Here is a 13833-nt window from a genome sequence, read left to right on the forward strand (position 1 = left end):
CTTCTGGGTAAATTTTCTTAAGAATCTGAAGGAGTCACTGTGGATTTTTAAAATGGTGATTTATCACTGCTTTAGGCCCTAGGACAATCAGCCTGTATATCCATAGTTTCCTGGAATGGGAAAAGTCAGACATTTCTTTAAGAAGCAAGAATCTTCAAAAATGTTAAAAGTACTAGGAGGTCTTGGTTTGCAGATACTTTTAAATATGCATGTATAGAAATGTCTTGGATGTATGATTAAATGAAAGGAAATTACTTGAAAATTTTTTCTCAAGAACAGTTGTTTCCCTGAAATACCTTATGTGTTGTTGCACAATGTTATTGCTAGAGTGTGGGTTGGGGAATTGTTTGGAGTTCAGTTATGCTGTGCTCTCCCCAGGTTGAAAACTTTCAATCAAATACTCCCCTTTAAATTTTTTTTCTTTATCAAACTGTAGATGAAGAAATGAGTTTAGCTTCTTATGTTACAGTGACACTTTATGGGTATATTATTTTCTCACACTGGGAAAATTAAACTTCTCATAAAATTAAACTGCAATACTTATTGCTTTTCTTTGTTTTGAATTATTCTAAAGTCCTCTATGCCTGTGCTCCTTTGAAGGCATTTCTTCTGGGTAAATTATAACAGTTTCTAGTTGAAGAACTGGGAACACATAGTGAAAGCTAATGATGAAGAGTTTAGGAACAGATTAATTTAAAATGGAACTTCACGTGTAGAAACAACTTTTGCCTTATTAGGGAATCATAGTAGAGGAAAGATGAAATTCAGGGAAAGCAGATGAGAAAAAGTAAGGCAAAGCCTTATCATAAAATCTGAATGTTTGAAGTAATTGGCTTTAAGAGGTTCACCTACTCAGAGTGGAAATGGGTGATGTAAACAGATGTGGAGCATATAGAAAAAATGTAGGTGTCTAAAGGTTTATAATTATGCCAGCCCATTGGCCACAATCAAGGTGGCCAAGAATGGGAGTGACTTTGGCAATTCTAGCTCTCAGAATTCCAAAAGCATTGACCAATACCTCTAGAAAGTTTTTCCTTAATCACCCTTGCCTTTATTCTTTCCCATGCTGGAGATACAACCATCTGCTGCTCAAGGCTCAAGCATAAACTTCAGCTGGTAACTATCTAGAAAAAAGCCACACCATTTTCTACATAGGCAAGCTCAAATTCAGCTTCAGTTGTATACGAGTTTATGTTATGCTCAAATTCAGCTTCAGCTGTATACCAAGGTTATGTTAGGAGTTCAACACCTAGCATTTAGAATGTAAGACCTTAGAGAATAAACAAACATTTGCTGGAAAAAAAAAATAACCGGAAAAGGAACCTGAAAAAAACATTAAGAGACTGGTAGATCCAGCCTCTCACTGTCTGGCAGGACATCTCACAAACTATGCCAGACAAACCAGGAGCTGGGCTCTCTAAGGCTTCTGAGAAAGGAGATTTCATGACCTGCTTAGTGACCCAGTGCAGTCAGTTAACAGGCTTCAGAAAACCCCTCTTTATGGCCAGCACTTACCTGTATCTTTAGTCTTTCATTCAGTGCATAATTATTAAGGGCTTTCCCTCTGTGAGGGACTATATTAGTTATTGGAGACACTTTGGAAACACAGCCACTGCTCTCATGGACCTAATGGATCAAATGGAGGCAGCACCACAAACAAATGTACAGATACATCACGGTAAGTCTTACAAAGGAAAAGAGTCAGTGCTTTTAAAATGCTAGGTATTTGAGAGCAGCCTGTTTCCCATCTATGCCATGGATCTCTTGGTGGCTTTTATAAGAACCTCTGGTTTCAGGTCTGACATGTAAAGGCTTGGAAGTCATTGCTCCCTTCCTCACAACAGCAACAACAAAAAGCTAAACAAACTGAAAATCAACAACCTTTACAGAGAATTGAGGTCACAGCAGAAAATGCTGCCCTGAAAAATGGAGAAATGGACAGCTATACACAGAGAACCAAAGCTTACAGGGAGCAGAGGCCCACAGCTAAAACCTGTATTGGTAGAAACAATAAACTGTAATTGACAAATTGCTGGAAGCTCAGGGAGAACTGACATGAGAATTAAAAAATATATCCAAAGGGGAGTGCAGTCTCTGGGGACAGAGGGCACTATTTGGGGAGTTTTATTTCCAGGAGCTCTAACAGCTTCTGCTAATTTTTGATTGAGAGCCAGACATAATGTATCAGACAAAAGAAAGTGAGATTGAGAGGCCTTTAAAGGAGGTCTTATACGTTTAGGAATTAGGTTATGCTTACCATTTGCTGGAGCTGTGGTGTCAGAGGCTGAAATATCCTCCAATGCCTTTGTTTTTGTCTCTCCTATTGTCTCTGAACATCCCTAGACATTCCTTAGATAGGATTTAAGGCTTGCAGTTCTTTCTTAGCTTTAATACTCTATTATTATACAGCAGTCTTATGGATATACTAATAAGGTGTAACAGGGAGAAAACATTCTATAGTCCTATGCTTAGGTCTCAGTCTTTTGTAAGCCTGAATTGTGTATTTCCCTTCCCCCTTGTGGAAGGCAAGAGGGTGCTGAATTTGGCTTTTTCCCTTCCTCCAGGGGTGTTGTTGGGCTTTGGTAAAACCCCAGGTGATTAGACTTTGGTACAACACTTTTCGTCCAGGGTAGGCCTTGTGAAGGAGAACAGAAAGCACTAAGTGTATTTTAAAATTATAATTTTCTCCTCCCCCATAGTAAGGAGTTTTTCTCCCATCTTCATAGTAAGAAACTGGGAGATAACTATAAAAGGTATATCATACATGTATGGGAATACCAGAGGAAAAAGAAAGACAAAAAGTAAGAGAACAAATTTTTGAAGTAATGATGGCTGAGTATTTTTCAAAATAAATGACAGATGCCAAACCAGAGATCAAGGAAGCTCAGAGAACCCCAAGCAAGTGAAATAACAAAAAATCTACACCCCTGTTATATCATATTCACACTGCAGAAAACCAAAGACAAAGAAAATCTTGAGAGAAGTCAGAGGGGTTAGGAGAAGACATCTTACCTACAGAAGGGCAAAGATAATAATTACATTGCACTTCCCTTCAAAAACTATACAAGAAGAAAATAGAGGGAAGTATTTAAAAGTGTTGAAAGAGAAAAACTCCACCAACCTAAAATTCTATATCCAGTGAAGTTATCTCTTGAACATGACAGAAACAAAGACTTTCTCAGACAAAGAAAAACAGAAAATTTGTTGACAATAGACCTGGCTTGCATAAAATATTAGAAGTTCTTCAGAGAGAAGGAAAATGATATAGATCAGAAACTCAGATCTACATAAAGGAAGAGAAATAGAGACAAAATCAATGAATGTAAAATAAAATTTTATTTTTGTTATTCTTAATTGATCTAACAGATAACAATGTATTTAAAAGAATAAGAGAAACAATATATTGGGTGATTAAGCTTATGAATAATTGAAATGAATTACAGCAATATTATATAGCATGGGAGGGAAAAACTAGGAACACTTTCTTATAAGGTACTTGTGTCAGAGGCATTGGAATCAGAGCGATTCCATCTTTAGTGAGGGCTAGGAATATGAGGCTGGGACTTGCTGGGCTGCATTCCCAGAAAGTTAGGCATTCCTAGCCTCTAGATGTTTATGGCTAAGGGAACAAATTAATAATGTTTTCTAAACAGACCCAGATTTGGGAGTGTCCAGATACCCCAATATCTTGAGAACAAAGGTCTTTCTTTCTTTCTTTCTTTCTTTCTTTCTTTCTTTCTTTCTTTCTTTCTTTCTTCCTTTCTTTCTTTCTTCCTTTCTTTCTTTCTTTTTTGAGATGGTGTCTTGTTCTGTCACCAGGCTGGAGTGCAGTGGCACGATCTCGGCTCACTGCAACCTCCACCTCCCAGGTTCAAGCAATCCTCCTGCGTCTGCCTCCCAAGTAGCTGGGATGAGAACAAAGGCATTTCTAATTTTGCTTTAAAGCTAATAATATTGATTCTTGCAAAGTATAGTAATTAAGAAAATTAATCTTTTCTCACAAACCCTTGTAGCAGAGTACATCTCCCCATGATCTTTTTAAATTCTCTATATACAAGCATTGTACCTAGGGTGGACATATTCCTCCTCTTACTCTCGGGAATGCCCTACTCTGTCTATGAAGCTGTTCTTTCTCCACTTTACTTTCTTAATAAACTTGCTTTTGCTTTGCACTGTGGACTTACCCTGAATTCTTTCTTGTGTGAGATCCAAGAACCCTCTTTTGAGGTCTGCATCAGGACCCCTCTCCTGTAACACTTGCACTACCTGTGAAGCAGTATGGTGGAATTTGACAGTAAACTTGGATTAGTCATTAATGTATATTGCAAACTCTAGGACAACCACTAAAAATGTTTTAAAAAAATATAATTGATATACTAAGAGAGGAGAGGAAATAGAATAATGTAAAATGCTTAAAACCGAAGAAGCCAGAAAAAGAGTGGAAGACAACCAAAAAACAACCAACAAAGTCAACAAATAGAAAACACTTACAAATATGATCAATATCAATCCAGCTAACTCAATAATCCCTTTAAATATGAATGGTCTAAATATACCAATTAAAAGATGGAGACTGTCAGAATGAATTAAAAACTAGTCCGATCTACGTATTGTCCACAAGAAACCTACTTTAATTTTAAAGACAGACAATTTAAAAATAAAGGGATGCCGTAGAATGTACAACACCAAGAGTGAATTCTAATGTAAAATATGGACTTTGGATGACATTTAAAAAAATTTTTATTGTATTTTTATTTATTTCTAAAGATAAGGTCTTGCTCTGTCACCCAGGCTGGAGTGCAGTGTCATGAACATAGCTCACTGCAGCCTTGAACTCCTGGGCTCCAATGATCCACCTTAGCCTCCCAAGTAGCTGGGGCTGCAAGTGTGTGCCACCACACTGGGCTAATTTTTAAACTTTTTGTAGAGATAAGGTCTTGCTATGTTGCTCAGGCTGGTTTTAAACTCTTGACCTTAAGTGATCCTCTTGACCTAGCCTCCCAAAGTGCTGGGATTACAGGTACGAGACCTCACCTAGCTAACTTTGGGCAATAATGATGTGTCAATGTAGGTTCACTGGTTATAATAAATGTACCACTCTGGTGGTGGATGTTGATAAGAGGAGGGGCTATCTATGTGTGGGGGCTGGGGTTAATTGAGATATTTCTGTACTTTCTATTCACTTTTGCTGTGAACCTAAAACTATTCTAGAAATGAAGTTTTTTAAGTAAGGAAATGGAGAAAGATATACCATGCTAACACTAATCAAAAGAAAGCTGGATCAACTATATTAATTTCAGGCAAAGCTAACTTCACAGCCAAGAAAATTGTAGTAACCTCTCAATATTATCTTTTCTAACTATACTTTCAGTTTCTTTAACTTTTCTTCCTGGGTTCCGTTTTCAAATGTTAGCTATGTTTCTGACATTTCTCCCCAGCTTCTTATTTTAGAGCCCAGAATTAAAAATTAGTTGTCCAGTATGGTTTAATAATGTTGTGCTATTTTACTTATTTAAAAAGTGTATTGTCTGTCTTCTATTCTATGCCGAAGCTGTTAATATATTTGCAGTGCCAGTGTCATCTGTTAAATGATATATCTGCAATGTTCAATGACTTGTTTGGCTTCTACTCAACATAATGTGATACATACATAATACTGCAATAATGGAGTAAAAATACTACCTCTAGCTAACTCAAATCAAGCCCTTCTATATGCATTGTATCATTTAGTTTTCACAAGAGATATATGCCAGTATTATCCCCATTGTACTGATGGGGAAACTACCTCTGAAAAGCTGCAGAACTCAGCCAAGCTTGCTAGTTTAAGTGGCAGAATTGGGGCTTGAACTAGGCTGTGTTGGACTCCAGAGCCCAAACACTTAACCACTACACCTTACCTTTTCTCTTTATAAAGACTAAATTATCATCGCAATTATGTTTCATTTTCATTTTAGGCATGGGTTCATGTTCTTGGAATATTTTAGCTCCCAAGTGAATTACTCCTTTTATTTTCTTTTGATATCTTATATTTGGCATTGACTGTACTGTGTTCTTTAGCTTCACATTAAAGCTATTTAACCTCCTAACTCTTCTTCTAGTGGCTCAAACTCTCATTCCTTCTCCTATATTAACCAGTTAGTCTTTCCCCCACAGCTTTTAACTGGGACTACAGGGGTCCGCCACCACGCCCAGCTATTTTTTTTTTTTTTTTTGTATTTTTAGTAAAGATGGGCTTTCCCCGTGTTAGCCAGGATGGTCTTGATCTCCTGACCTGGTGATCCACCCACCTTGGCCTCCCAAAGTGCTGGGATTACAGGCATGAGCTACCACGCCTGGCCAGATTCATTGACTTTTAAACTCACAGTTCTCTTTTAGAAACTCTTTCAACTCTTGCCTCAGATAATGCTGAGCATCAGTCAGCTGGTTTTATTGCCAGCATGGTTCTGCATTGATATAAAACAGGAACTAATAGTATTTACGATGTGCTACTTTTTCTGGCAGGTGCTTTGCTTATGTCTTCTAATCAAGCAATGGGTTGTAACTTGAAGTTCATTTCTATATAATTGCAACACACTGTGGGAATTAAGTTTTTAACCACTGAAAGGATAAAATGACTGTTCAGAGAAGCAGCATCTAGGATATCATTGCTTCTGTAAACTAGGATTATGTGTTTGTGCAATTAAGGAGGCTAGCCTTGACCTTAAGTGTCACCATCAAGATCGATCTCTATTGTATACAGAGACACAACTTTGTTTCAAACCTTGTGGCTGGTCCAGCAGAGTGTTTAGGTACAACTTTATCTATAATTCCTCTTCCATGAGCTTGTCAAAGTGCCCCCAAGAAGACTGATTCATGCTTGGTGCATCAAAGCTGACCATCAACTATCTGCAGCAACAGGAGATGAAGGGAAGATTTGTAGAGGAAGAGAGGGTCCCTACTGCTGCTGGAAAGAAGGTGCACTGACCACATAGCAGGCATGCACAGAGCACATGTTGGTTGACACCTGGAAGTAGAAGGGAAATAACAATACCAGCAAGGAGAAAGGTGAGGTGATGGAGGAATCAAGGACAGAGTGGTGGTTTTAATGATAACATTTTATTCTATTTATCCTAGAATAAAAATATGTGTTTTCTTAGTATTTTACAATACACACAATATTTAACATCAATTGTCTTTTGGGGGGTTTCCCACCAGATCTTAAGTCTCAGTGTTTTACAGCCACTGAAATGGCCAGCAGGGTGAATTCTTTGTGCCACACCAAGTATCCCTTCGAACCTGAGACTTACGCAGCTCTATATATGCAGTTCAGTTAGTTCTTAATCTTACCTCTTAAATTTTCTTCTTGCATTTTACCCAGGTGCCACATAACTCTGGTAGCTTAATATGAAACTTGAACAAGTGACCCTCGTGCTGCCATCTGAGGCCTTATGTAAGAATGAATACATGAGCAGAGCATTTGTTGACAAAATGACAGAATTGCACTCAGGTGAAAAAAATGATTATGGATTTATCATATCCAATATACATTTGGCTAAAGTTAGAAAAAGTGTTAATGTTAAAAAGTTAATATAGTTTGCCTGAAAAGAAAACATAAAACATCAACTTCCCTTCAATATGTGTTTCTTTTTTATTTGAAGATTTAATATAGATCTGTTGGAAGTCCATGGAAATTTTTACTTCCTCCTTGAAATAATTCAAATATGTGAGATAGACTTCAAATATGAGAGACAAACTTGGTGCCTTGATAAAAGAAGTATTTCAAACTGTCCTTTTGTGTAGTGCCCCCAAGTGTTCCTTTCATACCAGGGCTCCCTGCCCGCAATAGGGAAAGGTAGTATAGGTAAGAGGTATGCCACTTTATAGAGTGGGAGAATGAGGATTGTGAAAGAGAGGCGACAAAAGAGAGCTGGCCTGCTACTCAACCATAAGTTATCGGCAGATTTGTTTAGGAAAGCATACCTAGAGAAGCAGATGACACAGAAATAGATTGCCTTCAAACTGACCATGCTTGCAAACCTTTGTAAAGTTTCCATGGGCACACAGAGTCTAGTTTGAAGATCCCTGGAGTATAGAATAAATGCAAGTGTGGTCAACGTTTTGCAACTTTGCAGTGAATAAAAATCTTGAGGGCATTCATAGGAATAAAGCCCATCTTCTGTGGACATTAAATGTGAATTGATTGAATGCAATGTCTAGGAGCCTACACAATATCCTCTCGTTTCCTTTCTCTCTGTCACTTTAGTTTTCCCTTTTCAACTTGCCTTCTTTCTGTTGTTTTCAAAATTCATGTTCTTAAAGAAAGTTAGAGAGGAGTTTCATTAGGCCCTGTTGATATCTTGTGATGCTCATCACTTTATTCTTATTTTATTTCTTTTCTTTGTGGCCAACTTCTCAAACTTGCTCAAACAAGCAGTCTATGACCACTAGCTCATTCCCTGTGCAGTCTAAATTTTGACCCATGACTTTGCTGAAACTGCAGATAGGAGACCATTAATGATTTAATCAAATAATAGAAGCTCAGTATTGAGTGACACCTTGGAGATCAAGCAGCCTCACCCTCTTAGCCAATGCTGAGATAACATCTGTGACATTTGCACTCATGTGTATCCAACCCTTGGCTTTATTATCTCTAGTGCAAGGAGGTGATTTCACAGGGCAGCACATTCTGATTTCATGTAGTTGTAGATTTGAGAGGGTTTGACTTTGTACATATACAAACCCTGTAACTTGAACAAATGACTGTCATTCTGCCATCTGAGGCGTTATGTAGGCCCCACTCTTCTTTACCAAAATGAGATGGTCATTCTGAGACCTGCAGCAGTTGAGTGAGCAGTTAGTGATTTACACTTAACCATACCAACACCCCTATTTGCATATATTGGATTTTAAATATTGTCAACCTTATCTGTACATGTATTTTCTAAAGAGTCTTACAAAGAATTCCTACTATATTTTCCTAAGTGAAGGAATACTCAATTTTGCAGAGCAGCTTGCTTCTCCAATGACAATGTGCTTATTGCTTATGGCATAGAACAAATGGAGAGGAAAAATAACAGAAATAGAGACTTGCAGCAACTGCATTCTGAAAACATAAATAGAAGGAAAATAAATGATATGTTTCCTGGGAGTAGTCTTCTGAAATTATCAGAGTTGATTTTTCTTGGGTCAATAATTTGGAGCCAAGTTTATCACTCTATAATAAATAGAATAAGTTGACACAATAGTCCAGGGTAAAATTTTTAAAATTAAAGTATTATTCACATACAATAAATTTGTCAATGTTAAATGTATGGTTTGATGAATTTGCATAATTATATACAATCATGCAACCACCACCAAAACCCAGATATGGAATATTTTCATCCCCCTAAAAAGATTCCTCATGCCACCTTGCAGTAAATCACTTCAGGTGCCCAGACTGAGGTAGCCCTAGATCTGCATCTGTCACTATAGTTTGACCTTTTCTAGAATGTTATATAAATGAAGTCACACACCGTGCATTCTCTTTGGGGTTTGACTTTTTTCACTTAGCATGTTTTTTTGATTCATCCATGTTGTTGTATGCATTACTATCTCATACCTTTTTATTGCTGAGTAGTGTTTCATGATACGAATATAGTACAATTTGCTTATCTAGTCACCTACTGAGGAAGATTCAATTCCTTGCAGTTTTTGGCTATTATGAATAATGCCACTATGAACATTAACATATACAATTTTGTGTGGACATATGTTTTCATTCCTATCTAGTAAACACCTAGTCATGGAAATTTGTGACTCACTTAGGAAATGTATGTGTAATTTTATAAAGTTTTCCTAAGTGTCAATACCATCTTGCATTTCCACCTGCAACATAGGAGAACTCGACTTGCTCTGAATCTTTGTTAATACTCACTGTCATCAGTCTTTATAACTTTAGCCATTCTAGTGGGGATACACTTAACACTGATAAATTTATTGTGTTTGAATAATACTTTAATTTTAAAAATTTTACCCTGGACTATTGTGTCAACTCATTCATTTATCATAGAGTGATAAACTTGGCTCCAAATTATTGACCCTTGTTACCATGAAAAATCAGCTCTGATAGTTTCAGAAGCTTGCTCCCAGGAAACATGTCATTTCTTTTCCTTCTATTTATGTTTTCAGAATGCAGTTGGTACAAGTGTCTATTTCTGTTCTCATTGTAGTTTTAATTTGCATTTATCTGATGATTAGTGATATACAGCATCTTTTCACATGCTTCATGCCCATTTGTATATTTTGTGAGACATCTCTTCAGATCTTCTGTCCTTTTTTTAATCGAGTTGTCATTGAAACAGATTTTTAAAAGAATCCAGGAGTTGCTGAGTTCTCATGAACACTTTCATATGTGGTGAAACTAACAAATCTGGTGGGTAAACAGAGCAGAACTCATTTCAGGAAGGGACAGGGCTGGGAGCTAAGGAGCCTCTTTCCCAGTACAGCTGAATAGCACACTGCTGTGCACCCATGCACCACTGATTTATTGATACCCATGGTAAGATGTAAATGCAAACCTCTGAGATGAAAATAGCAGCTTCTAGGGATAGAGATGCTTTAGGTTTTTTGTTTGCTTGTTTGCTTTTTTTTTTTTTTTTTTTTTTGCTACAGAGTTCAGACATGGATTCTTCTTGAACTAAAAATATAATAAACCATTGTTTTTAGACAGAAGCTCCTCCAAATTTGCTTAAGGTGGCATTAAACTTATGTTGGACTAAAGCTATGTGACTATAGATCTCAAAGCACAAAGTGGCTTAAAGTAAGATAAGTATTGCTCAGTGGTCATTCCTTCTTATGTTTGAGGGGAAGCAATGGAGCATAAGTATTCTGCTTTTTAAAAATTTAAAATAGGATGCTTATATACCCAATGATGTAAAATAATTCAGCTGTAACAATGTTTTCTTATTTTAGATAGCTAAAGAGATGTATGTATTATTGGCTAGTCTACAATAATGCTGTCTAGAACATGGTAATTTTGTACCAAAAAGTAATTTTCACATGCTGTTTATTCAGCACCATTGTGTACATTTTGATGCACCCATGGGGATTACTCAACATAATCTCAGTCTTGACAGTTTACCTAAAATGTCTAGACAACATATAATATTATGCTGATTTTTACATGATGCAGTAATAACCACCCCCACCTCCGCTTTTTTTTTTGAGACGGAGTTTCACTCTTGCCGCCCAGGCTGGAGTGCAATGGTGGATCTCGGCTCACTGCAACCTCTGCCTTCTGCATTCAAGCGATTCTCCTGCCTCAGCCTCCTGAGTAGCTGGGATTACAGGGGCCCACCACCACGCCCAGCTAATTTCTGTAGGCACACATTTTTTGAGAGACATCAAGGCCACTGTGGCTTCTCTTTTGTAGGCATCTAATTCAAATTACATAAATAACACATTTGGTACTTCTTAGCTTAATAAACTGAGTATATAACAGATGAAGAGACAAGAGATAAAATAAGTTGGGAAATCAAACATGATGAAAGTCTTTGTGAAAAGAATAAGGTCACATATCAAAAAGGATAATCTTTGACATGGAAACCAGAAGAGGCAGATGGCGTGAAAACAGCAACTTAAGACCATAGTTCAAAGAAAGACCACTCCAGCCCTTAGACTCAGGCTGGGTCATATAAGCCCCCAATTCAAGAGCATCTTTTTATTTATTCTGGGCTGATTTGACTACCAATATAAACACACGGATGGTTTCCCACCTTCTACAGTGCCTGGCCTGGAGTAGATAGTGGGTACAATTTGGTGAACTACATGGAAATTCCCAAAACCCAAAGAATTATATTCAGAGAAAAACTTTTTTTTCAATCCTTTATGTCTGATAGATAACAAGCAATGATACTACAAAGAGAGTTAGCTGAGACTAGGCTAATGCAGTCTGAGCTATCTGGATAATTCCTGAAAATCCATCCACCCACTTTTGTATAAATACCATGTCCTTAAGGGCCACATCAACTAACTGCCCTCTCATCACAGAGAATCACATTTAATTCATTCTAAGAGTAGGTGAGAACATATGTTATTTTTAGAAATACATGTTGATGCATGCATACAGATGCAGGTTGATGCTTAAAATAACCTCAAAGATAGGGAATTCCCTTTATAGCTGTATATGTAAACTTAGGAGGGAAAGATTTGGTCATGTTACCCCCTACAACTTATCAACCCTTTTTTCATACAGTTTAGTCCCCGTGAACGTGAATTTGTTGGTTTATGTTTTATGACTACATATAATTACCACCTTTTCTCAAGATAATTCACAAGATATTCACAAGATAATCTCAAGATAATGAACAAGGGCTCAAACCATAAATTCATTATACATTAAAAGTAAAGACCTGAATGGACAAAAATTGATGATCGAGGGTGATGGGTGAATTGAAACCCCAGGAAGGGTACAGTAACCGCTTGAAATATTCCGCGCTGAAACGACACAAGCAGAATTAATCCATTAAGATTCTTAAATAATTTAATAATGAAAAGAACCCTTTTGCCTTGGCTGCCAGGACTCTCAATGTAGAACTGAAGCCTCAATTGCAGTAGTTAAATGATTATATCTAATTCCCAGCATGATCATCTTTTTTTCTTCCTGCTTCTGTCCTTTAAACTCTCTTTTTAGTTGAAGTTTTTAGCAGTCCTATCAGAAACATATATATTTTTTATTTCAAGTAAACTCAAATCTTTTTCAAAGAAGATAGAGTGCCAGTTAAAAATAGATTAAAATTGTAACAATGAAAAGAGGTTTAGAGTTATGAGCTATCAAAAGGCGAAAGAATAGGTGAAATAGACTTAGCATCTGTTTCTTGTATTGATCCCCCAATTCACCATGGTAAGCATTAGCATGACGATGTTCACTGCTTATTTTATTAGATGCTTAGAGAAGGTATTTAGGTACAAGTTAGAATCTGTGGTACTACTCTATTTTTAGAAAGTTGGAAGGGACTTTAAGTAAAATAACTATTAACCTCTGAAAACACATTGTAATCTAGACACCATCTTAAGGGCTTTTTATACAGCTCTATCTAATCTTCATAGAACCACTGAAGGTTATAATTGTCATTTTATAGTTGAGAAAATTGAAGTCCATGGAGATTATGTGTGTTGCTCAGAGTCACACCCCTAGTAAATTGCAGAGCAAAGATGTGAACCCAGTGCTATCTGGAAATATTATTTTCCACTGTACAAATACCTCCTTAGTGAACTTCCTGAAGGATCATTTCAACTAATCAACCTCTCATGCAGAATCACATTTAATCACATTTAATGTAAATGTTTACTTTCAAAGGTATCCCTGCCATTCCCTTAGAAATGCATTCTGGTGCTTAACACCCCGCTCAAGGGAATCAAATTGCTCTTTCCAACTAAGTTTATCTTTTGTATGGTCTCCCAAGTTCCTTCTCTTTTGTCTTTTGCTCAGTTGAAAGGAAGACTCTCAGAGACATTAACTACACACTGTGAGAGACATGAGGGAAAATACAGTGATCAGGTATTTATATACCAATAAAATACAAATTATTAGATGATTTAATGACAGTTCAGTTGGGGATTTCAGAATGAACTGCTCACACTCCCTACATTTGAATAGCTACCCTAGTCTTTCAAAAGTCAGTGTTGCCATGAAATCCTATGAGGGAGAGATTTCCCACCATTTCAAAGTTATATATTTTTTAATTTAAAATTACTCTCAGAAAATAGGAAGCTGATAAAAATGAACTCTAGTTTTATTTTTAGAGTGCAATTAAAGGGCTGTTGATAATTTTGTATCTCAACTGATGCAAAATAATGATACACTAACTTATT

At 36.8% G+C, this 13833-nt stretch overlaps 1 protein-coding gene across 3 annotated transcripts in view; it reads left to right on the forward strand.

Moving 5' to 3' along the window:
- Positions 1 to 13833, forward strand: part of SLC35F1 (solute carrier family 35 member F1) — a 411934-nt gene that overhangs the window by 202194 nt on the left and 195907 nt on the right. The gene's annotated exons all lie outside the window — the stretch shown is intronic.

The sequence above is a fragment of the Gorilla gorilla genome, chromosome 5 (assembly GCF_029281585.2).
Source record: "Gorilla gorilla gorilla isolate KB3781 chromosome 5, NHGRI_mGorGor1-v2.1_pri, whole genome shotgun sequence".
Classification (NCBI taxonomy): Eukaryota; Metazoa; Chordata; class Mammalia; order Primates; family Hominidae; genus Gorilla; species Gorilla gorilla.